The sequence below is a fragment of the Chamaea fasciata genome, unplaced genomic scaffold, assembly GCF_029207755.1.
Source record: "Chamaea fasciata isolate MVZ Bird 193981 ecotype frontalis unplaced genomic scaffold, bChaFas1.0.hap1 SCAF_2, whole genome shotgun sequence".
Classification (NCBI taxonomy): Eukaryota; Metazoa; Chordata; class Aves; order Passeriformes; family Sylviidae; genus Chamaea; species Chamaea fasciata.
Window position 1 is genome coordinate 32,567,419 of NW_027094087.1, and position 26,681 is coordinate 32,594,099.

Here is a 26,681-nt window from a genome sequence, read left to right on the forward strand (position 1 = left end):
ATATTTTGTAATGTCTTCAGTAATACACTGGTTCAGATGAGAATAGTTCTCACAGACATCAGGGATCGTCTTTACCGTGACTTCATTAAGATTGAGACAAGATTCACAGGTCAATATCCATCAAAGAGCGACATGCCTCAAGGTGGTCAGTACTGCGGTGCTTGAGATGTTTGGAATTTGGATCTGTAAGGTCATGGTAAGGTCAAGGACAAAGTTACACTTTGCTAGGACCCATGTTCGGGTGGTTGGAAGGGAATCTTAGACTTACCAAAATGACAGCCAAAAGGAACGACTTCACTGCCAGAAACACAGATTTAAGGACTCGAAAGCAGCTGTCCTCTGAAACTGGAACATGGATGCTGCAGCATATCTTTTCTTGGAATCTCTTTTTAGTAATCCCATCCCCCTTTCCTTTCCTTTCCTTTCCTTTCCTTTCCTTTCCTTTCCTTTCCTTTCCTTTCCTTTCCTTTCCTTTCCTTTCCTTTCCTTTCCTTTCCTTTCCTTTCCTTTCCTTTCCTTTCCTTTCCTTTCCTTTCCTTTCCTTTCCTTTCCTTTCCTTTCCTTTCCTTTCCTTTCCGTCCTCATGAAGGATTGCCCAGTTTAGGGACTACTGATAAGGGGAAGTTCCTATTCAGGATTAGTAACTATTTAGAAAATTTTCTACTTTATATTACTGAATTTAATTTTTTATACCAATAAACACGCCTCCACATCTTTCAGGCTTGACAACTTTGTGGCAGTCAGTTCCAGACAGAATACCCTAATATACACAAAAATATGCAGCATTGCTCTGTCATGTCATGAGTCAGCAGCTAGTTGTATGCTAATATAATATTAGCATTGATTTTTTAAGCTATTCCAGTACAGTACATTTGTAATACACGCAACTATTGTCAGCATATGCCAAATTGGCAACATCGCACCAATTTGATCAAGAAAAATGGACAAAATTATAAAATTAATAGAATATGCATTAGCAATATACTAAGGTTTTTAGAATTTAATTAAATGATCTCACAGCATCTTTCTATGACCATACCACAGATCTCAGTCACTTCTTAATAGCTTTTATATTCACCACATACGTGCATTCGCATATAGCTGCAATTTTAAGACAAAGAATTTCCAGACTCTGGAAACAGTTTGTTCAACAAAGTTGACTTGGGCTTAAAACCATTGGCAGAGAAATCTTACACTCTATCACTTGCCCTCCTGAACAAGACAGAGGGAGAAAATACAACAGAAAGCTCCTGAGTTGAGGTAAAGACAGGATGATCACTCATCAGTTCCTGTCAAGGGCAAAACAGGTTCAAGTTGGTGTATTAATTTAATGTATTGGCAATTAATAAGAGAGAGGATAATAAGAAACTAGGAAAAATCTAAAAACACCTTCGCCCCACCCCTTCTTTCCTCTCAGGCTCAACATCACTCCCAAATTCTCTACCTCCTCCCCCTGAGCAGTCCAAGGTGATGGGGAATGGGATTGTAGCATTTCATAATCCTTCATGTCTACCCCTCCTTCTTCAAGGTCTTCCTCTGCTCCAGGATACAGTCCTTCACAAAATTCTCTTACATGGATCCTTTCCAGGGGCTACAGCTCTTCACATAGTGCTCCAGTGTGGCTCCCTACCATGGAATGCATTTCTTCTGGAAAAGACTCCTTCCATGGGCATCCCTCAGAGTTCCTCACAGGAGTGCCCTCCGGGGTTGTCCACACAGTGCTGCTTCCTGTAAGGCACATCCACCTGCTCTGGCATGGGGTCATCCACAGGCTGTAACATGGATATCTGCTCCATGGCATGGTCTTCTCCAAAACTGCAGGGAAATTTTTGTCTGGAGCAACTCCTCTCCCTCCTTCTTCATTGACCTTGGTGTCTGCAGAGTTCCTACTATGAAATAATACAAATCAATCACATACAAGGTGATTCTAGATGCTGTCTTCCTGCTTACCACCAGTAATTATTCCTTATCCAACAATTTCCCAGTTTTGGGGATGCACAGATCTTCTTCAAATGATCACACAATTCTCATCAATGTGAAAAATAAAATTAAAAATAAAATAAACAAAACCTCAAACAAATACAATCCCCGTTTCCTGATATTTTAATCATGTCCTCTAGTATTGTGCATGATGAAATATTCCATGTCTACATTATTTTTAATTTCATAAATCTCAGGACTACAGATTTCCAGAATACTTTTATTTTTCAGCAGAAGCTGAAAAGTTTTCACCTGTATTTTCTTGATAATGCTTTTATGTGATCTCTTTTGTCATTTTGATTGATGGGATCAAGAATAAACAAGAAACAGGATTAATTACATAGTCATTAATGACATAGTCAGAGTTGATGCATTTATTGAGCTCTTATTACTATAACACAATTCAAAATTAAGACAAAAATACTAATATTGACTCAGAGCTAATTGCTGGATAGATAGACTTATTCTTAATTTTCCCATGAGCACTGAGATACTTCCCAGAGCAGAGAAAGGATCCTAGGGTTTGATACCTGTTTCTGAGAGTATCTTTTTGCCTAGTGATCCTTTTATGCAAAACACATTTAAATACGAATGCAGAAAGCTTCCTTGCATCTAAAGATGGGAGGTTTCAAGATAAATATCCTTTTAAACTGCTAAGTTCAGATGTCTGGACAATTTACGGGATATTGTTAATAACTCCCTGATGTAATTAATCCTCTCTACACTCTGTACATAAAGGTCAAACAATCCAGGAGACCACTCCATTTTTTTTCAGCTAAAGATAATAGGAACTATAACACCTACATCTAGTGGTGTTTTCTTCCCCAAAGCCACACAGCAATGAGCAGAACAACTCAGGTGCAGAGTATCTTGGAGAACCAAACATGAGGTTATATAGGAACATGAGAAAACCAGTGAAAAATGCATCTCTGGTCAGGTAGCGCAGAACTGTACTGCCTGGCACTTTTGAACATTTGCCGATTTAGCAATTTATGAAGTTAAACCCTGCAGTGGAATTCATTAATTTCTATAATGTAAATTATTTCCTCAGAAGTGTATTTCCCATAAGTGAGATGGTTTTGCTGTGGCCATGAATAAATCAAAAATGAAATAATCTTTATAGGCAGTGCTAAAAAAAAACCTGACTCGGGGGAAATCTGAACGTAAATAACACAGAAAAGTTTACAGAAAAAACACCACACAAACTCATTAAAAATACATTTATATTATGGGGGGGAAAAGGACTATGTGAAAAAAAAAATCTGCCTAAGCTTAGCATTGCAGATCTGACATTCATTGTATTGATCAGAACCCTGTTTTGTCAGGAAAATGTTTGATAATATAATTTTGACATAAATTCAGTAACCAAGAGGACAAAGAGAAATCTTTAAGGTCTAACATGCAGTTTTGAGGCTTTAATCAAAAAAGAATGATGACCAACGCTTTCTTGAGTGAGTAATGATTTAAAGTATATTTTTCCCTGGGGACCTATCAAGAGGTGCCTTGAAGAGAACCACTAGAGGAAGAAAAATGGTCAGCATTTTCTGAAAGCTCCCTTTTCAGGGTGCTACAAAAGTGGCACTGCAAATCAAGACACCTCAGCTCGCTTTTCAAAACCTATCTGCTTATTTTGTACCTTTAGGTATCTTTTTTTATATACATTTGTATAGAAGGAGACAAATGGATTCTTTTGCTACTCTTTTGCCTTAAATTAGCTCTCAATTAGCAAGTTTCTTTTTTTAAAAAAATAAAGCAGATAAAAATCTTTTCTCTTACTTGGAAATACTTAACTATGCAATTCCTGTTAATTACATGCCAAGAAGCTCTGTATCTCTGATGGCTTTCAAAAACTGTTTCTTCAGGCTTCTGTGGTCACTCCTCACATGCCACAATTCAAAGACTTTAGGTGTTTGTGCTCAGAAGACTTGATTGAGCAAAGAGCAGTAGATGCCTTACACAACACTTCATTATTTGTAGCTCTCACACAAACTGTGGTCTTATTTCTTCTTTTAGTCAAAAAGGGCAATAACTACAATCAAGCATTTTGGAGCAGAGTTCATCTGATGGTGACCAGCAATATCTTCCTTCATTAGCCAAAGGCATACTATATACATATATATTTCTTTATGTGTACCAAGACAAGTTTTTTCAGGGTAAATAGTATACTCTTGCAGTTTCTACAATGGTGGAACCCCACTATCTGATGCTATAGTTTTTATCTGCACCTGTAGAAATAAAAGAGACATAAATATAATGGCATGTGGAGCAAGAATTGACTGTACTCTGTTATTAAGACAGCCTAGCACTTCTCTTTAGAAGAACCTGCTTCTCATAGATTATAACTACCTCACAACTGTCAAAGTCAAATTTATTATATTATTATGGCTTGATTTCTTCTGCGTGCAGGAGTATTTTGTGGAGGTGCAAAATCCATTGGAACTTGCTCAGACATCAACCAACCAATGATTGAATTCTGTATCACTTTTGTCCCCACACAATGGCCAAGCTCAGGAACATTTCTTTTACAATGGCTTCCCATTAGTCCTCTCCCCTGCCTTTACACAGTCTAGGTACACGATGCTCTCTTAATGAACTGTAGTATTTCAAGTCTGCCTTGTCCATTCCTGTGCACTAAATAAAGGAGGAATCTTTAGGAGAAAAATAGCATTGTTGTACAAGAATGAATAGAGAAAAGAAGACAAAATTAATTGGCCAAGAAACCTTATTCAACATCCTAACTTCTGAGAGCTTGATGTGTCAATCTCGGTACTATTTTTGCAGACATTATATGCAACCTATTTTATACATGTCTGGTTCTGATTCAATAATGCGTGAAGCTACAAACTAAAGTGAGATGGAGGTCAATCGACTTTATATATTTCATCTCAAGTCACACTATTTTCTAATAATAGAGGATGAATACTAGATGTGATTATGTTTTCACATCATATTTGCTTTGTAACACCAAAAGCAAAATAATAAAATTTGAGAAAGATTTTTACATTATGTGTGGCTATAAAAAAGTTTATTTATATTTGGAATTAATTATGAAATGGTATATAGTCACATTAGCCTAATTAGTGGTATTCTGTCATCAAACTTTTCAGTTATTACTCCATTTTTGCACTTATGATGCCTGTAAGTGTGGTTTCTGATAGGCAAATGTAAAGAAACTATAAAGGGTGTGGGAGAAAAATCAATGAAATAAATATTTACAGAGGATTAAGATGTGTAAATTGTGCATCTCCTAAAAAACATAACTTTCCTGTCAAGCATCTTATTGATTTTCTTTGGTGCTTTAACCCTTCTTCCTCTCTAGGGAAAATATTCTCATGAGAAATAGAATATTGCTAAGTTTCAGAGATAACTGACCCCTTAGTCTACAGCCTTCTTCTACTCTCTATGACTGTCAAGGAGAACTTGGAAACATCCAAAAAAAGTAATACTGGCATTACACGTACTGTTCTGAGTACTCCAAGAGTATTCAGTCTAACTGATCCTCCTATCCAAGTACCAAACTTTTTATATTACCAATAATCATAAGACACATGATACATGCTTTGGAGAAGGTGAGAAAGAAAGTTCCAAAAATCATTTACAGATTCTAAAGCCTCCCAAAGGATAGCACCGTTATATCGCAGAATAAATTTGAAAAGGGAATACTTCTGGGGCACAAAGAGCTCCTATATTGTCACCTGTCCAAATTATCCCACTAGATATCATATCATATCATATCATATCATATCGTATCATATCATATCATATCATATCATATCATATCATACAATATAATTATATATCAGCTTCCAGGGGTAGTGTTCTCAAATATGGACAACAGCAGACACTTACAGATGAGTAAGGAGAGAGTGAATGCACATTGTACTTTTTAAAATTCCCCTCACCTGCCTATGATCTATGTTGACCCAATTTAATTTCCACGTATTTAGCAACACTCTAAGGATTTCTCTTTCATGAACTTGCGTAGTTTTTCTTAGCACAAATATAAATTTCTATCAGTCGTTATATCCCTGGAAAGGATTGGTGAAAGACTCTAGAAAAGAGAGCATGGGAAGATTTGTTGTCTAGAAGTCCTTATCCATATAGAAAGATAAGAGCCTTTGTACTGTTTGCACAAAGAGCCACATCTTTCCACATGTGTTGAACCTGGTTCACTAAGTTCTTTGAATTGCCCCTTTTGTTAGAAGAAAGAATGAACAGTCAATATTTACCTATGCTGTTTTTACTGGTGGCTTTCCATCATTGATGAACTGTGCTTCTCTATCACAACGTCCTCTTCAGTTATTCCTGTTCCCAGATGAGTCTCGGATAATTTCACTGCTCTCTATACATAAGTCAACAGTAAGTCATACATAAGTCATCTTTATATCATAAGTCATCATATCTCTCAACATCCTCACTCAAAATCTTCTACATTATTCTATGTCCAGGTAGATTCCCCAGAACTGGCTATGTAACGTAACCTGTCATGGGAAATATATTTGAGTGTGGTTACCCATGTCTACCTCAAGAGGCACATCCTGGTACCGTTCAAGTCTGTTCTCTTTTGTCATGAAGGTAAAAATGCTGTCAACATGATGCAATTTTAGTATACTGGCAGTAAATCAATGTATTCTAACACTGGATAAAGTAACCCCAGAAAAATACTGTGACAAACTTTGGAGAAAGAGTTTTCTCTCCTCAGTACTGCCTCCTTTCCCTTTGGAGTCCCATTGGTAGCCTATAGCTCTGCTTCCTGAATGTCATGATAGCCTGAAAAGCATTTGGAAAAGTCAGCTAAAACACTTGGAACAGAGCCTTGGGCTGCATAAATCTGGAAACTGGGCTTGCTCATTTTCAGTTACTGTGAAATTTCCTTGTCTGACCTTGTACCAAACATGCCATGTGTGGGTAAATTCCCAGCCCACAAGTGAGATGTCTAAGCTCTTTACAGTCAATTGATACTTGTTTCCAAAGGGGGAGTCACAGCATCTAGTCCAGGAGTGATTATATCTACAAGGTCTCCACAACACAGTGTTGCAGAGCACCAAAATCCATGTATGGACAGTCTGTACTTCCATTCATACCTTCTTTTCTGCCAGTGAGACTCAAGAGGTGAATCAATAAATCCCCGTGATCAGTGATATCTAAGCATATTTTTTGATATTTGTTTTAAGTTTTACTTCATTAACCAATGTTTTTAGCTGCCAGGAAGCCAGACAGCCACACCAGCACAGTGCTATGTCTGACCTAAAGCCCTGCTCAGAATTGATATCCTATTTACTACCATTTTGTAGCTTCCACTTCAGAGAAGGTTTGGTTTAAGACAGAGTTCAGTCACACCTTCCTGCCAAAGATAACATCAGCCATCCCTAAATTTCTTTCTCAATCTAATAATATCATGAGGAAACTCACCCCAGACCAATTCACCAGAAGCTAATCTATATATCAGTAGAAAAGCTGGGAGATGTTTCATACACTTTCTATCCCAAAGTGAAGAAAAAGTGGATGACAAGCCTAAGTATTTTGTGCAAATTCATATTTGGAGTTTTACTTCTTATTCTGTGCTGAAACTAGAACTGGCACTCTTCTTGTCCCCAGCTGTTATGCAGAGTTCATGTGCTCTATCAGCATGAAGGCTGATATGAGCTGCTTTTTATTTCTACTTGTAGAAGGAGGACATCTAACTTTATTGGTCACATGAAGATCCACAAGAAAGGTAGAAATCAGTTCTTTAAATTCAGATGTATCTGTGAAATTATGAGCCCAGTAGGGGGGTAAAATGAACACCAACACTATTGCATACCCATGACTTCCCCATAGAATATAAAACACTTCTGGTCATATTCAGAGAATCAGAGAATCATGGAATGACTCAGAAGGGACCTTAAAGATCATCAAGTTCCTATTTCCCTCCCTTTCACTGGACAGTTCCAGTCCCCTAAGAGACTTTAGCACACCTTCAACTTCCTTCAGGACTTCCGAAAAATCTCATCAGTTTATCTGTAGTGGAGCACTGACCTTAGTGTTTCCATTTCTGATAAAATTTTGGTCTAGTCAATGTGTCATTCTCCAGGCCTGAATCCACAGAAAAGATCTTTTTTTCTCAAACTAAAACAAGCTGCAGCACATTGGAGAAGATGAAGTCCGCTTCTTTGTGAAAGCAGCCTGTACCTATAACAAGATTACAGATAACAGCCAATTAATCTGCATATGCCTACTACTTCCTTTGGCAATACATGACTGAAATTTTATGGAGCTGTGAATGTGTACCAAAGAAAGAATAAAATCTTTTTCCAGTTAGGGTCATAGCAAAAATGTGTTCCAATTCAAGTTCGGTACCCAATTAATAGCAGAATATATTTAAACACAGTAAGTTGTTCTACATGCTTTGGAATTCAATGAAACCTAATAAGCAAAATCAGGCTCTTTTATGTAAACTAATCACTTATGGTTAAGCTCTCTTTGTAACATCATCACTGCATTGTTCCACAGACAATAAATTGCTCCTTTCACTGTAGGCAATATTTCTCAACTCTCACATACCATAAATCGTATTTTCTTCTCATTCTGCCAGTTTTATTTTAAACAATTGTTCTGAAGTGTGCACTGCAATTCACCTGCCATATATTACCTCCTATCAACAGCTGCTTTCTACTTTCCAGTTTCAGTTTCATATTTATGCATCTTGTCAGCTGGGAAAACAAATACTTTGAAATCTCTTCCACACTAAGAGCAGAAGACTATATTGGATAACGCCATCAGTAGTACCTTGGGAAATTTGACATGATTTTTATTCACCAACACCAGCACAGTTGTTAATGATTTTGATAACTAATATTAGATCATATTTCTGAGGTATAAGGAAACATCTTTAGACATTATTACACAGTGTTTTCTTTGAAGTACTGCAATCACTGCTAAGGGCAGCCTGTTACATACTGAATTGTTTTTATTGGTTTATGATGGAGTGTTCATGTTTCTTGTGTTTCCCTGTTGATTAAAATTCTGTATAGTTTGATATTGACCTGAACAACATCCAGAAAATTAATTAGACTTACAGAAAAGAACTTCCATTTAAGAACTTGGCAGGCTTTAGGGATCAGTAGGGAAAAACGTAAAAAACTCCACCTCATAGTTGTTCAGAATTATTTTTCAAAAGGCTCCAATTCCCTGTGACATGCATGGAAAAACAACTAAGCCCTCAAAACTAGGGAGCAGCCATGCTCATAGATGAGAACTCACTTTACTTGAACTAATTCTCCTGTAATCACAAAAAATGCTCTCTTTGATGCAAGGAGGCAATACCTTAGTGGTTAATGCCTTTGGGGGGTTTCACTATTTTTGGGTGTTTTGTACGTGTGCTATAAGGCATGTATAAGATCATGAGGCAGAAAGGTGGAAAGATTGTTTTATTGCATATGCTGAGTTTGTAATCTCATTATAGAAGGCTATCAGCTTGACCAAGTATTTCCCCTTCATAAACTCATGACGATTTCTTCCTTCTTGTCTTTAATATGTTTGAAACCAGCTATCAGTTCATACTCATTTTAATGGTGCACTTTTCTTACATGGTCCCATGCAACAGAAAAATACCGGTGCCAGAATCAGGAGCTATTTGCTAAAACCTGATTTACATATACAGGAAGATCTTGCTTTTGTGCAGCTTTTCATCATAACACACTTTGATTTGGTTTGGGATTTTCCGGGAAGTTGGGGGTTGAGCAACCAATAGAAAAGGAAAAATATACTGATCTAATCAGACAAGTCAGCAGCCAACTGACACCCACATTTTCATGTCCATCTTTTGTCTTACTTGACAGATACTTTCTGCTTTTCACAGTTTCTGAATCTAGTAGAAGTTGAAACTATGACACTTAGTAACAAACAGTTCAATGGGGACCTACAAGTAAAATTCTCATCTTGTTAGCCAGCAGAGAATTTGTATGAAAAACATCTGGCCATTCTTTTTCTATCAATTTCTGTTTGACAGAAATTGGGACTGTAAAGAGGTAGATGACATGAAAATGATTGCAACTTTGTTTGGACCTAAATGCTATCTGCTCTTCACAATTACTCTTTAAAGACTATGATTTCTTGATATAAAAAAGATGGTTTGCATCTAGCTGGGGATAAATTTTATGATCCCACACTTCCACTGAAATTCAGAATGCTCTGTGGCTCACAATTTCCGGTACTTTTAAGTATCATCCTGTAACTGGTTTAATAATCAATATATCTCTCAAATGCCTGTCAGATTGGTGAATTTGACAATCTAATAGGTCTTTAACACCTCTTTTAGACAAAGATGAAAAACTGGTCCAAACAACTGTAGATTAGAAGCACCTGACAATTTATTGCTGTAGTTGAAAAGGTGTTTCTTTGAAGTTTGAATTATTATTCTTTTGACTATATATCAAACAATAATTTATTGTTTACAAGTCTTCAATTGAAACTCTGTATTTTCAGTCATGAAAATGATGAGTGATAAAACACTGATGCTATTCTGAAAGAAACTTTATTAAAAATTGAATATGTGATATCACTGATGGAATTTCCTGCCCTTGCCAATCCTCCTATTCCAATCCTCCTATTAAGTCCAACATTAACCAAATTTCTGCCTGATATTAAACGAATATTCAATGACTTTTTCTTTCATTTATGTAAAAAGAAGGTTAATCTCTATTTAAGTGGTAAAAGTGAGGATAAGTGGACAATCTCTTGTGATAACACCTTCCAATTAGTATTTACTGCCATTACTTTTTTTTTCCCCAATGTGAATGTTCGCAGCTCTAGTTTCTGGTCATTGGAATTGAGAAGCTACTCAAGTTATTTGTAAGTGCGTCAATAGCAATAGAATCATAGAATACACTGCTGGAAGTGACCCAAGAGAATCACTGAGTCCAAACTCAGACTCTACCCAGGGCAATATAGGAGTTAAACTGTTTATCTAAGAACATTATCCAAGTGCTTCTTGAACATTCATAGGCCTGGTGCCATGACCAGTTCCTTGAGAAGCTTCCTATAGTACTTGACTACCCTCTCGGTGAAGAACTTTTTCCTAGTCCAATGTCCCCGATGTAGCTTGATACCACTTCCATGTGCCCTATCAGTGTTCACCAGAAAGAAGAGAAGAGCACCTTCCTCTCTATTCTCTCTCAAGAGGAAGTGGTAGAAAACAATAACTTCAGTTTGTCATCAACTGATTCTGATGACAGAACTAATATAATTCTGGCATATTGCAATCATATCACTAGTAAAAAAAAAAAAAAGTGAGCCTTGAAAAGCTTTTCTTATAACCTCCCTTTACAAAGATTATCATTTCAGCATAATTTTTCTTGCCTTTTTTTGCAAGACTTTTTTAAGTCTTTATATGACTTAAAGTTTCAACAAATTTTCCATTTTTATATAACACTTATACAAAACAGTTGCAATAGAGCTAAATTCTTTGAAAGCAGTTTACAAATAATTTATTAGAAAAGGGGAAATTTAATTAGTTTTTTAATAATTCCCAGGATAATCTTCTCTATAATTTCTCTAGGCACCAGTAGCCCTTACAGGGTGCTTGCACAAGTATAAATTGTCTTTGTTGCTCTACTCTTGAATTCTTTTTTTTCTAATACTCGTTTATGATCAAAATTGTATATCACCTTCCAGTATTAGTCTCATAAATGCCTTTATCTTGCTTGTGTGACAAGGTTTTGTCAGTGTGGAAGGCTTCAGGAGTGGTGCCTGAGAAGAGATCAGGGACTGCCCTCATGTCGAATTGAGCCTGTTCTAGCTGGCTCCAAAATGGACCTGCTTCTGGCCAAAAAAAGCAGGACCCATCAGTCAAGCTGGTTTTTTCTCTGCTGTAATGTATTGAAGAAAGGGTGAAAAATGCTGTGTAGTATCTGAGAGAGACAGGGACTGAAAAAAAAAAAAAACAAAACAGGGAGAAAAGAGCCCTGTGGACACCAGTCAGTGGAGAAGGAACACCTTGTCAGGCACCAGAGAGATTTCCCTGTAGCAAAAAGCATGGGAAGCATGTTTGTTCCCCTGTAGCCCATGAAGGAACAGGCAGGAGCAGACATCCATCCTGCAGCACATGAGGGACCCAATGCCAACAAAGGTGACAGGGCCTGAAGGAAGCTGCAGACTATGGAGAGCCCACACTGAGGCAGGCTTCTAGGTGCATTTGTAGCCCATGGAAAGAAGCCTCCTGTAGAGCAGAAGTCAGACGTTAGTCAGGAAATTGCTTCAGAGAACAATGAAAAAGTGAATTTCAGCTGATTTTTGGAGAGGCCAAGTAAATGGAGTTTTCTGTATTTCCATTTGTATTTAATGCCTCTTTCATTACACTGACTACAGGTGAGAAAAGTTTAGGTCTACTTTCTGTACTGTGTCTTGTCAGGTATTTATATACACTGATTAGATCTCCCCTGAGCCTTCTCCATACTAAATAATGCCAGCTCACTCAGACTCCTTTTTTGTGGCAGATGTTCCAGTCCCCAAACCATTTTATAGACAACAGCTTCTGGCTCAGTGCTGAAACAGACATGAGCCTATGTGCAGCCATGTCTCTGGTCCAACCTATTTCCCTTAACAGCAACAGAGGTAGCTCTGAAATCAGTGCTGAGTACATGAGGAGATATTTGACTGTCTGTAGAAGTGGTTTTCTAACAGCACTGGACAGGTGACCAGGCACAATTTGAGTGGGTGCTTGGGCAGGAGGCACAGAACCCTGGACAGGGTCGGGAAGGGATCACGACGAGGGGCTGGATTGGTGAAGCAGGGTTGGAAGCAGGTGTCTCAGGCAGGAATGCAGGGACAAAGCAGGCAGGGTGTCAGAGAGGAACACAGGAGGTAGGACAGGCGGTGCGGTAGGGCAGGACTACACAGGAGGCTTGGAGGTCAGCTGCTGTCCTGCCAAGCGCCCAGCGAGGGCAAGTAAGTGATGATGAGCAAGGGCCAGCAAGGGCAGAAGAGTCAAAAAGCAGGCTGGAGCCAGGGCAAAAATGACAAAACCAGGCTAGAGCCAGGGCAAGAAGCAAAAAGAAAACAGACAAGATGACAGAGCTTGTGACATGGTTAATTTTATACCCCTGGCTCCTTCCAAGGTCTGCCTGCTGACAGGAGACCACTGGCCCAGTCCAACACTGCACACCATTGGTGGAGTCCTTTTGCCATCTGACTGCCACCTCTCAGGGGGGTACAATGTCCTTGGTGGTCTCCTGCTGACTGCCTGTCCCAGGTGAGATATGAAGTGGTTGCCAGGCAAAGTGACCCCAGAAAGAGGATCCCCTCCTGTTTTGTCCCTGTTTCCTCCCGCAGTGGCAAATGTGTAGCCCCTCTCCCACACCCCTCTGACAAAGTGTTGAGACAGAAAACAAAATTAAATTGGCTCTTCACAGCAACATTTTAAACCCAGAGCCTCTGAACTTGGAACACAAGGCTCAAAAGTCCACGCCAAGGAGTGTTCATGAAATGCTAATGTCTTTGGGAACTCACCTGGAGACCCATTCCCCACAATCTGAGTTTCAATAATTAAACTCTCAAAGCTTTCTGAAAAAGAGTTTCTTTGAAGAACTCTTAAATTTTATGTCAGAATCTGTCTTTCCTTCCAAAGATCCTCAAAAAAATAAAAAAAACTTTAAAAAAAAAAAAGCTAGCCAAAAATCTAACCCTCATTTCATCCCCTAGATTCTTAGCTATGCTGACAAACTCAGGAAAGCCTGCAAAACCCTGCATATCAAAATAAAATAATTTAATTTATTGTTAATTAAATTCTTCCTTAGCAGAGAACCATCAGAGGCTAATATCCCACATACATCTTTCTTTGGCCTCATGCTGCCATTCTGTACAAGATAAATTTCACCCATCAATGCAATTTCATCAATGACTCTTATTCTTAATAATCACGTCAGGGCTTTATAAAATTAAACATATGAGCCATAAAATAAGAACATGAATGCCAGCTTGCTTGTAATAGTGAGCATGATAGAATATTTTGCTGTCTCAGAGGATCTTGATCATTAAAAGGCAATGGATGGAAGGGTCTCCCAAAGAGCATATTTTGATACTCAAATTATTGTAAAACTACTGAAAGAATATTTAATTCAGCTAAGAAGGCCATAACCCAGGAATTCTCTTGCTAAAGCTTGAGCATTGAGCACTGCTTGCTTGAGCAGTCCATCAAGTCAAAGACCTTAGAATGCATTATCCTTCCCTGTAGATGCTCTAATAGTATAAACATTGGCATTGCTGAAAGAAAAATGAAAAACAGAGATCCACATAAGCATAAAACATCTTCAGTAGATCTGGCAGTGGTGCATACTTTTTTCGTCTTCATAGGGGACTGTTTCATAGGTTATTCCTCAAATATGCCCTTGTCACACACATCTGTTTTTCACCCATATGTTTAGCCAGCGAGTTTCATTCTCTCATTTTCATTTTACAGTCCTGCTCTCATTCACAAAAAATCTATTTGCTTATTTCCTAGAATTTACTACTACCCAGTCCAGTAAGATCTACTACACTAAAAATTACTTCTTACTAGCTTCTAATAGTAAGGGAAAAAAAAGCCAATATTTCATCACGGTGTAACCCAGGTGTCCCATTCCACTGTAAAAAGGGAGTTGAGGAGGATTCATTTTGATAGATTTCTCAGGCAAAAATAAAGTGCGAGCACAGCAATATTATATCAGAGAACTGTTTCTTGATAATAAAAGATAAGTGTTCCTACTGAAGTGGGATAGAAAAGGGAGCAGAGAGGGAAGAAGAGAGCTTTCTCTCCCCTGATCAGCTGCCAGATGAAGCTTCCCTGTGGACAGAGCTCCCAGCACGTGTACAGCCCCTACAATAGATTTTCACCTCATGTATAACATTTATTGAGGCATAAATAAAAATCAGATTGGTCCCTCTCACCAGTCAAGACTGAGTTTCTCTAGTAGGAATCATTTTTACAGCTTATAGATAAATGACGTTTTTCAAATTACTTTTGGGTTAGAGTCGGTTTAGAAAATTCTTTTTCATTCCATTGTCTTCAAAAATGCTCATGTGGATGTAGGTATTTTGCTTGTACCTTTCCTAATTAAATAATATGAACACTTGCTGACCTCTTCAGGTCATGGTTAATTTGTTATCAATAGGAATGGAGACAGTGTTGCCTTTCTTCTGCACACTCCTGAGATTTACCACATGAGGTATTTTTAAGTATAAATCCCTTAACATCTGCCTTAATTTAGTAGATAAGATCATTAACAGCCATTATATCTAATCAACATCTAATCCTTGTAGAAGGGATTCATTAGCAGGATGAAATGGGAGCAGAAGCCCACTAATGATAAATGTTTGTTTTCTTTGAATAAATTTCCACTAGGGAAGATCAAGCAACATTTTAACAACCTCTTCCAGAACAGTCTTGCACTGCATACTGAAGGATCACCCTCAAGCAGTAGGTCATTAAGAATGTGCTGCTTGCTTTTACATCTATTAAAAAAAAAAAACCAGATGCCTTACAAAATAGAGAAAAGGGACTTTCTGACAACTTACATGCAGACATAACTTCTCTTGAGTCCTGTGTGCAGTTTTGGGATTCACAATATAAGAACGACTTAAAATTATTAGAGAATGTCCAAAGGAGGGCTAGAAGGATGGTGATGGGTCTAGAGTGGAAACCAAAACAGGAATAGTTGAGGTCCGTTGCCTTGTTCAGTCAAACAAAAATGAGATGAGGAGATGAGAGAGGGGAGGTTTAAGTTGGATATTACTAAAAGGTTCTTCATCCAGAGGGTGGTTGGGTACTGAAAAATGTTCCCCAGGGAAGCTGTCACAGCACAAAGACTGACCAATTTCTAGAAGCATTGGGACAATGCTCTCAGGCACCTGGTGTGACTCTTGGGGTGTCCTGTGCAGGGCCAGGAGTTGGACTTAAATGACCTTTGTGGGTTCCCTCCAACTCAGGATATTCTGTGATTCTGTGAAAGGTCTAAGAACAGTTAGGACAACCTTTTGCTTGTTGTGTCATCTGGAATACAATACTCCTCTCTGAATGAAGATTACATTACTGTGTTTTCAGGAGCTTTTTGTTGAATGTGGAGATACAGGACTACATATCATAGCACAATGTTTCTGAGGTCTGCATTAAAATAAAGAAGAGAGCATGACTATACAGCTATGAGCTGTCTGTGTCCTCTAAAGTAACCAGGTACACTTTCTGAATTTCCTGTCCTTGAATTCCTACCTTTTCAAATTAAATTGTAGATGCCCCTGTCTGATATATTAGAATATAAATCACAGTAACTATATATTAAAGGTTTATATGTTAGAATGTACTGATGGGGGGGTTACTTAATGGACACTAGCCAAGTAGTAGTACAATAATAAAGCACAGTTCTGCCTGCCAAGCTCCCCATATAATTTTTTGTTGTTGTTGTTGTTGTTTGCTATCATTTTAAATTAGCTGTAGAAGAAGGCAAGGCTAAAAACAAGTCTTTAAATAATTCAATACTTGCTAAAGACAGGCTTTATTTTAAACTATTCTTCTCCTGACCATGGTTTGGTTTTGTTTTTTTTTTTTTTGGGGGGGGGTGTTTTTTGTTTGTTTGTTTGGGGGTTTGGTTTGGTTTGGTTTTTTAGTTAAGAAAATAGTTAAAACAATCATAAATTGAAAAGTAGCTCCAAATTATCTAAAAGGTTTTCACTGCAAAAAAAGAATTTTCTTACTCCTCAGATTATAATCAAGAGATGCTTAGGCATTTATTTCTCTTACATTGTAATATTGTGGAAACGAGTGTGGAAATTACTCCTGCACTTTAGCCACTTGTACAAACATGCTTCTTCAAGGCCTCTATCCATCCTTTGGCTGAATGGAGAGAACCTGAACATTAAACACATCTTGACTTATGTAAGAGAATCTGTATATTCATGATGTTTGCATTCCTAACCTCAAAGATACACTTAGACACTACTGCCTTTCTGTTTCTGAGCTGTGGTTAATGTTTGCATTCAAGTCACATTGAATAAAACTCTTACACACCACTGAATATAGAGTCTGGAATCCAAATCTAGCACTAACCAATTCTCCAAAAGAGTCTGTTTCTCAGGGGTGTATAACAAAGCTCTGAGTCCCTCTTTTTAACCCCATCAATGCATGATTTTTGTGCTATTCTACCAGCATCAAATCCATATCTCCTTAGCTTAGAGAGGTTTTGGAGCATTATGTCAAAGTCCTTACAGAAGTCCAGTTGGTTATGTTTTGAAATCAAGGGCAGTCTTAGCATGTCTGATCTATATTTTGTCATGAAAGCAGCCTGTGTGAGAAGGTTATCTCAAAACAAGATTCTTGATCACCTTCCTGCCAGGCCCTGTCAATACAAGGCCTTACAGAGTTGCTGGAGGCTCACAAAAATATTTAGGCAGTCTGCATTGAGCATAATCAGGTGATCTTCCAAGGAAGAAGGGCAACAAGGGCTCTTTTATTAGTAGACAAAGATGATAAATACTTCTGTTGGCCTAAAATGGCCTTGACACTCTGGAGAGCACTACAGACTCTATCTTTGGCTCAGAGCTGGTAAAATTAGCCTCTTGAAGGAAAGAGATTGTCTGAATTTTGACTTATTCTGCTTCTCCTCAGGGATTTTCAGAGTTCATAAAAGTAAAATAATCTGGAAATTTGAAAAAACCTCATAATTCTGTCATGAGATATAAAATTGAGATGTGTATTTAATATTTGCCCTTCATATTTGTTTTTGACATAATTTTAATCTTCCAACACGCCTCGTTTTCTTTTCTTATCTCTGTCTTGCTATAGTTGTTGAAATCTAAAATCCATACAGAAGTTTTATTAATGTGAACTTTAACCCACCATGATGAGATGAGAAGCTCCAGCAGTATGGGGGGATACTTTATTAATCTCCTTTTTTCAGCGGTGATAACACTCAACAAACAAGATGAGCAGAACCAGAGATAATTGTGTCAGTGATATATACAGTTTAGCATAGGACTTAACACCAAAGTGGGGAAACTTCACACAATTAGTTTGGGAACATAATGTTGTTTGGTTCTTTTCACTGCACCTCATTTCATCCCAATCCATGTCATTCTATTCACTCCATTTTCAAATTCTCTTCTTGTTTTTAATTTGCATTTGATTGTGTCATATGTCTGTCCCAGTGTGTTTGTTTCACTGTGTTCTCTGATTTAATTTCCTTTCATGAAAGGAAAGCCTCCCTTTCATGAAAGGAAATGAAATCTTGCTAATTCAATGAGGATCAATTCTCCAAGGTTTGGTCTTTTTTCCTTTACTTCATGGCATCCCATGATAAAGTTTTCACTTCATTTAATTGTCTTTTAAAAAGCACCTCATTTCCTTCATTTATATTCCTGTTTCTTCTTTTCCCTTTTTTTCCTTATTTGGCATTTCCATGAATATAGTTTTTGCAGGTTTTGGACCTTTTCGATGCACCTCATTTCTTCCTGGTGCAGTTCATTTTATTCTTCTTATTTCCTAATTTCCTTTTTCTTCTCTTGTATTTAATTTCATCATATTTTCTTTCCCTTGTTTTTGTTTCTCTTTTTTTTTCATTTTCTTCTCTGAATTTTAAGTATTTCCTTTCATTATATGATTTTTTTTAATGAAATGAATTTAAATACTGCTAGTGTTTTCAGTTTTAGTAGGGGAGATGAATTTAAGTAAATATTAAAATTAATATTAAATTTAAAGTAAATATTTTCTCTGCAGATAAATCCTACATGACCAAGTTTTTCTGGAGTAAGTCTTATCTATGAAACAGAGTTTTCCAAAGGAGAGCTAGGTTATTCCTTTAGCTCTCAGACCAGAGCATTGAACAACCTCCTGGCAGCCTTCCATTTCCTTATGAGGACCTATAGGGCAGTCAGAGAGACACTCTTTGTCGGAATCTGTAGTGATAGAACAAGGAGTAATGCGTTGTTCAAAGTAAAAGAGTAGAAGCTCTAGACAACGAGTCTCAGTCTCCTCTTACCAAGACTGAACAGAAAAATTTACCTCAGCCACTCCTACTGTGGCTTCCCCCCAAGGCCGTTTGCCATCTTTCTGGCCCTCTTTTGGATGCTCTCTAATATTTAAATATCTTTGTTATATGTTTAATAGTATAAAAAAACCACACTGGTTTGTCTCAGTTGGGCTCGGTTTCAGAGACAAGTCCTGGGCAAATATAATTTATTCATATAAAACATAGCTACTAAGAATGCATGAAAGAGGATGGTGAATGAGCTAACAGACCATTCAGATGCATTTCTTCAACTAAAACGGCCATAGTTCATCCACCATGGTTTTCTCCTTCCACAAAGAACATGAAGCATGGAAACCTGTGCTTCCTACATTCAGAACTGAGAGGGGACACCTGTGCCCTATGCTATCACATCTAGTACTTCCAGCACCGGTGTAACTAGAAGGGTCAGCTGAGACCATCATACAATTAAGGATTTGGGAGCCATCTTCCCTGCACACATCTGGAGGGAAAAGACACACCTGGGACTTTCAAGAAGCAGCAGGCCTGCCTAAGAAGCACCTCTGAGGCAGAACAGCTGCAAGTTGGCCACCTGGCACTAAAATAATCAGCATGTTTTTCTGCAGGGCCTGCCGGGTGTGCTTAACATATTTGAAATATGCACACCAGCTCAATCCATGAAACTGTCATTCACAGCCTTGATGTTACAATATTTAACACTTTTTGGACAGGAGTAAATTCTTTCTGCAGTACAGTTTGCACTCACCAGGATTTATGGTATGCAATGATTAATTACTGCAAAACAGGTGGTCCTCCAGTTCAGATCCCACAGTCCTGCTTCCCACCTAAACAGATCCATGTTGCTATTGCTGGCTGTGTATGCTGAAATGATCAGATCCTGTGCTCTGATGCATAGGCCAACTGTTTCAGGACACCTTGCACAAAAAAACCAAATAAAACTCCTTACATGTTCAGCACAGAAATCCAAAATCCAGACTGACTCTGGAAAAGGACCACAGCCCATTCTGATCCCCAAATTGTGCCTAAGAGCTGCTTGAGAGAGATGACCCTCAGCAGAGCCATGTCAGGCAAACAGGACATATGGATGTCATGCAAACCTTGTGCCCCTCAAAGCTACTGCATTAGTAGAGGTGCAACCTTTTAATGCTTCAGTAGACATTTGGTGAACTCTAGTCACTGGCTATCCATCCCTTCAAATGAAAATATACACATGAACATACATACATACATTGCACACACACACTTTAATGTGTACAGTTTCTTCTCCCCCCCCTCAGGTAATTGAATACTTTAAAAGAGTCAGAACATGTTTACCTCATTACAAGGTTCCTATAAATGATAACTATACCTTGCAGAAGGGCACATCACTTCTTAATGACATCACTTTCTTCACACCAGTGGCTGATTTCCATTGTACTTGCACTGCATACCACCAGCTGATTGTCAATGCCATTTTCAAGTTCCACAAATAATCAAGGAAGGAATTCTTGGAATTTATATATTTCGTCTTGTATTACCTCTAGATTTTGGAAACATCTTAAATACACTGCTTAGTGAAGATTGGTTCATCCATGGCATTCCGTAAGCACTACAAACAAGAAAACATGGAGATATTGATAACAGTGTGGTTTGAGAGCAAGCCGGTACACCACCCATTTATAATGTCAACAAGATAGAGTTTATTCACACACAACTCATATCAGACCAGAAATAAATCATACCCCAGAATCTTTATCTACATTTTATTAAAATTAATAACTATACAGTGATTATCAAAGAAAACACCAAGTTTTATAACGAAGCAGGGTGGATATTTTTCAGTTTGCTGCAATAACCGGGGCCAAAATTACACTGAAGACTTGCACCACATCTGCTTCAGAGCATGACACAGCATGTGCATTGGCCCCCCTCTGTATGTGTGGGCATTGGCACCCCTCCATATACATGGCCCTGCTAAGTGTGAGACCTCAGCCACAGCATGGCTGAGTGGTTGCTCTTCCATTTCAAGACCCCACACATCAGAAGCAAATGAATGGTAGACTGCAGGTCTGTGCAACCTATAAGCCACTGAGATACACCTTGACCTCTGAATCACAGCTGTGGAGAAAGGATGCAGTGAGTATCAACAGTACAAAAACCACGAGCTGATCAGCCTGAAGTAGAAAAACTGAGTAATCTGGTAAGGGATGCAGGAGAGTCGAGATCTGCATGCACACCCCAAAACTACTACTGATACAGGTTGTGCTCATAAGGTATATAGAACCATCATCAATTCCCTGTAAGTAAAAAAAATATTGGTATCACACTAGTAAGAAACTGCCGAGTGATAACCATCGTTTCGAAGGAAGTCTCTCTGAGATACAGCCCTTGTGTAATTAATATAAATCTATGATGTTCCCTTCTTGTCAGAATTTTATGTTTAGTTTTAATTTAAGCTTAATTTAACCTGTAATCTAAACTAGTTTTTAAATTGTTTTTTGACTTACAATTTTATTTTTTCTATCATCTTAATTCTGAGGAGATCTGGGCCCCTTAAATTCCTCATTTTGTGATACATCTGAAGATCTCATTAATAAACCATTTTCTCAATGTATTTAAAATGCTAAATGTTAATCAGATCTTCAATCTCAAGAAATATACTAGAGCATTTTAATCCTTGAAGACTCTCGTAATTCTTTCTGAGACAGTAAATTTTCCTTCTAAGCAGATTTAAGTAACACATTGTTGTCCTGTGTTCTGTTCTTCTGCCTTTGATTTAAATCTTCTGTGGAAAGAATATACAAGTTACAAGAATCCTAATTAAAGAAATTTGTCTCTTCAAGTGGTCATTTGCTATTCTAATTAAAAAGAAAAAAAAATGAGTTTTTTTATGTAAGGGCAAGTGATTTAAGGCAGCAGTCCTTTTTTATCACAGTACAAACCTGCAATTGCTGACATAACTCTTGACCACTCTACAAAATTGTATTTCTAGTAAAGGTGCAAGAATTGAAGGCTGACATTTTTAACCCTGAATCGTTAGGTGTTTTCTTTACTCGCATTTTACTTGACTGATTTTAATTCCACAAAGTTGATATATGATAGCGAAGTCTCAATAAATTTTACCCTGAATGGACAGAGGTGCTGTCAAGTATTATCATCTTTGGAATGAAGGCAGAAGATCCTGGAACAATTCACTTCTAATTAAATTTTACTCTCCATTGAACATTCTGCTGAAGTTCTTAGCTGCTGGCCACAGAGGAGGCTGTGGTGCTACCCCTGATGTATCTAGTGGCCCTTTCACAGCTCTGTAACAGTTCTTGTTTCTTATCACCTCATCAAAGCACCAAGCTGCTTTCTTAACACCCTAAGGATAAAGCAGACATGCTGTGTGTTGCTCCTGGATCTAGATAAATGGTGAACCTTTCTAAATCTAGGATTTAGTTGTTTTAAATTATGGATGATGACAGAAACCAAGAGAACAAGCATACAATATTAAAGATTTACACAGTTCCCCCAACTGCTGTAAACAGATGTTCAAAAGCTGTATTTTGTTATACTTTTAAAACTAAAGAAATATACTTCCCGTTTAAAGAGGGCAACTGTAAGTATACTGCTTTTTAGACAGAACATTCGTTATGAAACAAATAGCAATTTATGCAGGTTATGACAGTATCACTTTTTCATATATGGAAGGAGGGGGCAATTAAAAATTTACAAAGCCTTCTTAATTGATAACACCCAACCTTCTCTGCTGTGATACCCATGGTAAGAAATAAGAAGGTGTTTGTGACTCTTGTGTTGTTATTAATGTTCTCACCATTACAATGTCTTGTGCACACCTGTTTTAACTCAATATTTAGGCTGTACTTTCTTCATGGCAGAAAAAGTCAAATTTACAAATTTTGTGCAGAACCTTTCACAAAGTGGCACCAGATTCTCAGGGTAATTGCGTGTGTCAAGTCACCATGAAGAATTGTTCCCCACAAGAAGTAAGTTGATACGATCCTTACCCACAATCATAGAGGAGCATCTGTAGCAGTAAGTCACAGATTGTAGATCATGATGGGATTGAAGGGACCTCTGGGGATCATCAGAATCAGCTAGAGCAGGTTGAGGAGGACAGTGTCCAGTCAATTTCTGAATACCTCCTCTGCTGGAGACTCCACAACCTTCCTGGGCAGCCTGTTCTGTCTAACAACATGCACTCTAAAAACTTTTTCCCCTAAACTTAAATGATATTTCCTGTATCTCAGTTTGTGTGAATCATCTCTTGTCTGTCACTGGACAAATTCCTGACTAGTCTGTGCTTGCATCAGACTTTCCCATGAGAGGAATGGGAAAGCAAACCCAATGCAGCTGCTTACCAGCTTCTGACTGAGGCCAGACACAAATCCCCCAGAGACTGTGGGTTTGTGAAAGTGAATTACGCTAGCAAAGACTGAGGAAAAGAACGTATTGCATGTCCTTTGTCACAAGCTCCTCTGACCAACTCAGCACCTGTGCCACATTTTCTAGGGTTTTCCTTGTGCTGCTGCTATGCCTGCAGAAATTCTCCTTGTTGTCCTTCACGTCCCTTGCCAGATTAAATTGACTTTCCTAAGTCCATCCCTGCATACTTTGAAAAAATTCTCTGTTTATCCTGGGGCACTTGTCCCTGCCTGCACCTCTTGTACACCCTTTTTTTATACTCCAGTTTTGCCAGGAGTTCCTTGTTCATCACAGGAGGTCCAGCCACCTTTGCATGACCTCCTACTAAAACAGATCAGCAAGTCTTGAACTCGGAGGAGGAGACCATTGAAAATTAACTGACTCTCTGATCTTCCTTTCCTCTCCTCTCTATGGCAGTAACCTATGATGGTCTTTTAAGCAATTCTCTGAACAGTGCAAAATCTGTCTTCTGAGGCTTAGGGTTGTGATCCTGTTATTTCCCTGGCTCTCTCAGGATCCCAAACTTCACCATTCCATGATCACTGCAGTCAAATCTGCCCCCAGCCTTCACATCCCAACCAGTTCTTCGTTGTCTGTAAACACAGAAATCTTTTGAGATAAAAGCACAGCAAATAAGCAAATTAATCTCCTACAGAGGGAGACAATAGCTCCAGGCTGAGTCTGAAGATATTTAAATTCTGTGTAATCTGACACAGAGAAGCTACAATGTAAAATACATGTAGGTATAATCCTGGCTTGGATTCTGGTATAAGAATAAATTGCTTTTTCCAACAAAAAAAGTATTACAGGATAGTGTTTGCTGAAATATGAACCATAGTGCTTCTGGCATGCCTTCTGGACTTGATAACTCTGGAACACTGCTAGGTAACTAAGAAATTGCTAAGAAATCATCTAGGAGGAAAGTCCTCCTCCAATTTTTTTCTCCTCATTTCAATTTGAGTAGTTTGTACAAGGTTTTAGGCAAGGAGATAGAAAAAACTCAAAATGTAATTGCAGGGTCTATTCCCATGTCCACTTAATGGAATAATCAATAATGCAGAAGCAGATTTTAGACCAAAATTAAGGTTAGTGTTTTGAGAAACATCTTCTACAATCTGAACTTGACATAATATTTTTGTTCATGGAAAACTGTTTCATTATAACATCACTTTCAAAAAACTGAAGTAATTTTTCCCTTTTTCTTAGCAAAAAAATTAAAGTAATTAGTCTTTAAAACCTAATTAGTTCTGACATTGTAAAAGATCATTCATTGTAAGCAAAATAAAACATTTCCCACAGATAAAACTAAAAATACCTTTAAGAGAGAGATTTTATCAACTGATGTAGAAAACATGATCGTTTTGACAGAAGGGTAAAGAAACATATATGGATTAGTTATATGTTCCCGAGATCACCATGATCAACTTGTTCAACAGAATCAAACACTGGCCTCACTTGGCAGCTTCTCCTCTGTTGATGGTGGTTCTATATATTGTTACAAATGAAGAATCTCAGCAGAGTTGTGCACATGATAATAGGCTTGCATATTTTCCTAGGAGAAAGGCAAAAGTGCAGACAGGCAAAGTGTTAGCAAAGACTGGCTATGACGGTTTAGACCTTTAATCTATTAAAATATAAAGAGTATATTGGTAAAAAACACTGGAAAGTTTGCAAGTCTGTAAATCTTGCCTACTACCTTGTTCTCATTGTTATCATGCCTATTTTGTGCCTTTCTTCACATGTTTTATAGCAAGAAACTAGACACAGACCTTTTCTTAAGACCCCGAAGAAGCTGAGTGGGATCTTGAGTCTGGGTGCATCAGAGAAAATAATGTAGCATTTCACCATTTTGGTTACAAGAAGGGAAAGAACAGAACCCCAGCTCAGCTGCCCTTTGGCACGTTTTTTCAAAGAAATTTGTGGAAAGAAGAACCTTATGCAAGAAGACAGGTACCTTAAATGACTATAAAACCCTAGATAACTTTGATGATTGAGAAATCAAAGCTGTCAAAATTCTCTTCTAGGTTTCTACAGTTGTCTCAACAAAATTTTTGACTCACCCCTTCATAGTGATGTAGAAGAGGAAGCAGCATAATATAATGTAGCACACCTATAAGGTTTGAGAAGCTTATATTTTAGAGCAATTCCAGGTTCTTGGATAAGACAAACTGTCTAGAAGTAGCTGCTATTATTATTGTTGTTATTACTATTAATATTTTGATGGTGATCCAAATCAGTTAGTTTGTAAAAAAAAAAAAAAAATTAACCTTGTTTTTCTAGATCATAACTGAAGGATAAAAAAGAAGGCCAAGAAAGATAATAAAAGTCAGATGACCAGAATGTTGGTACATTCATATAATATACATTATATGAATTGTAATATACATTATTATACACATAATATACACTATGCATTCACACAGTCAGTAAAAACCTCTGATCACAATCATTCACCCATTTTCCCTGTACTTAGTGACATTTCCATTGAGTATGAGAAGATGTGAGTACTGAGGAAAGACCTTCTGGATAAAATGGCTTTTCTACACAAGTCAATTCTAAGAATACTTAAAAATGCTTTGCACTAGGAGTTTTACTCCTCACCTCTGGTACAGACATATTTTTCTGTGGCTGTCTTCTGACTTTTGCCATCCAAGCACATCATTAATCACCATTAAAAGTCTCCAACTTACTTAATGCAGTAGAGCTGAAGCCTTGGGCATGACATAAATATCAATCAACAAGATGCTTCTGCATCATAAGATTGACACTGTACAGTGTTCAAGTCTTATGAAGAAGCCTCTGATTTTGGAATTAGAAGACCTTATCCATCTTATTGAATGCAAAAGATCAAGGGAATACAGTTTCCATTTACAAGTTAAAAGATATCTGCAGCATAAAATACGTAGCATTGGTCACAGGAAAAAGTGAACTAACACACAACAGATGAAAAGGTTTTTTGGTGGAAAATAACTTCTTATTTGTTTTTCACACTGGTGATATGTCATTATAGGCCCATAAAACAGGCTCTTGCCCCATAGCTTCCTACTTCCTGGTTCCAAGTTCTTGAAATGAAAACACTGTACTCTCCATGGATATGTAACTAATCCAAACAAACAAACAAGGAAAAACAAACACAAAACCTCTAAACCAATAAACAAACAAAAGAACCCAGAGAACACACAAACAAACAAACCCACCAGAAGAAACACTCCACAACCAGCTTTTTTCTGCTTTAAATTCTCCCAGAGGTTGAGTATTCCTAATTTCCATTGATGTCAATGGTACTCAAAGGGAATTCAATTT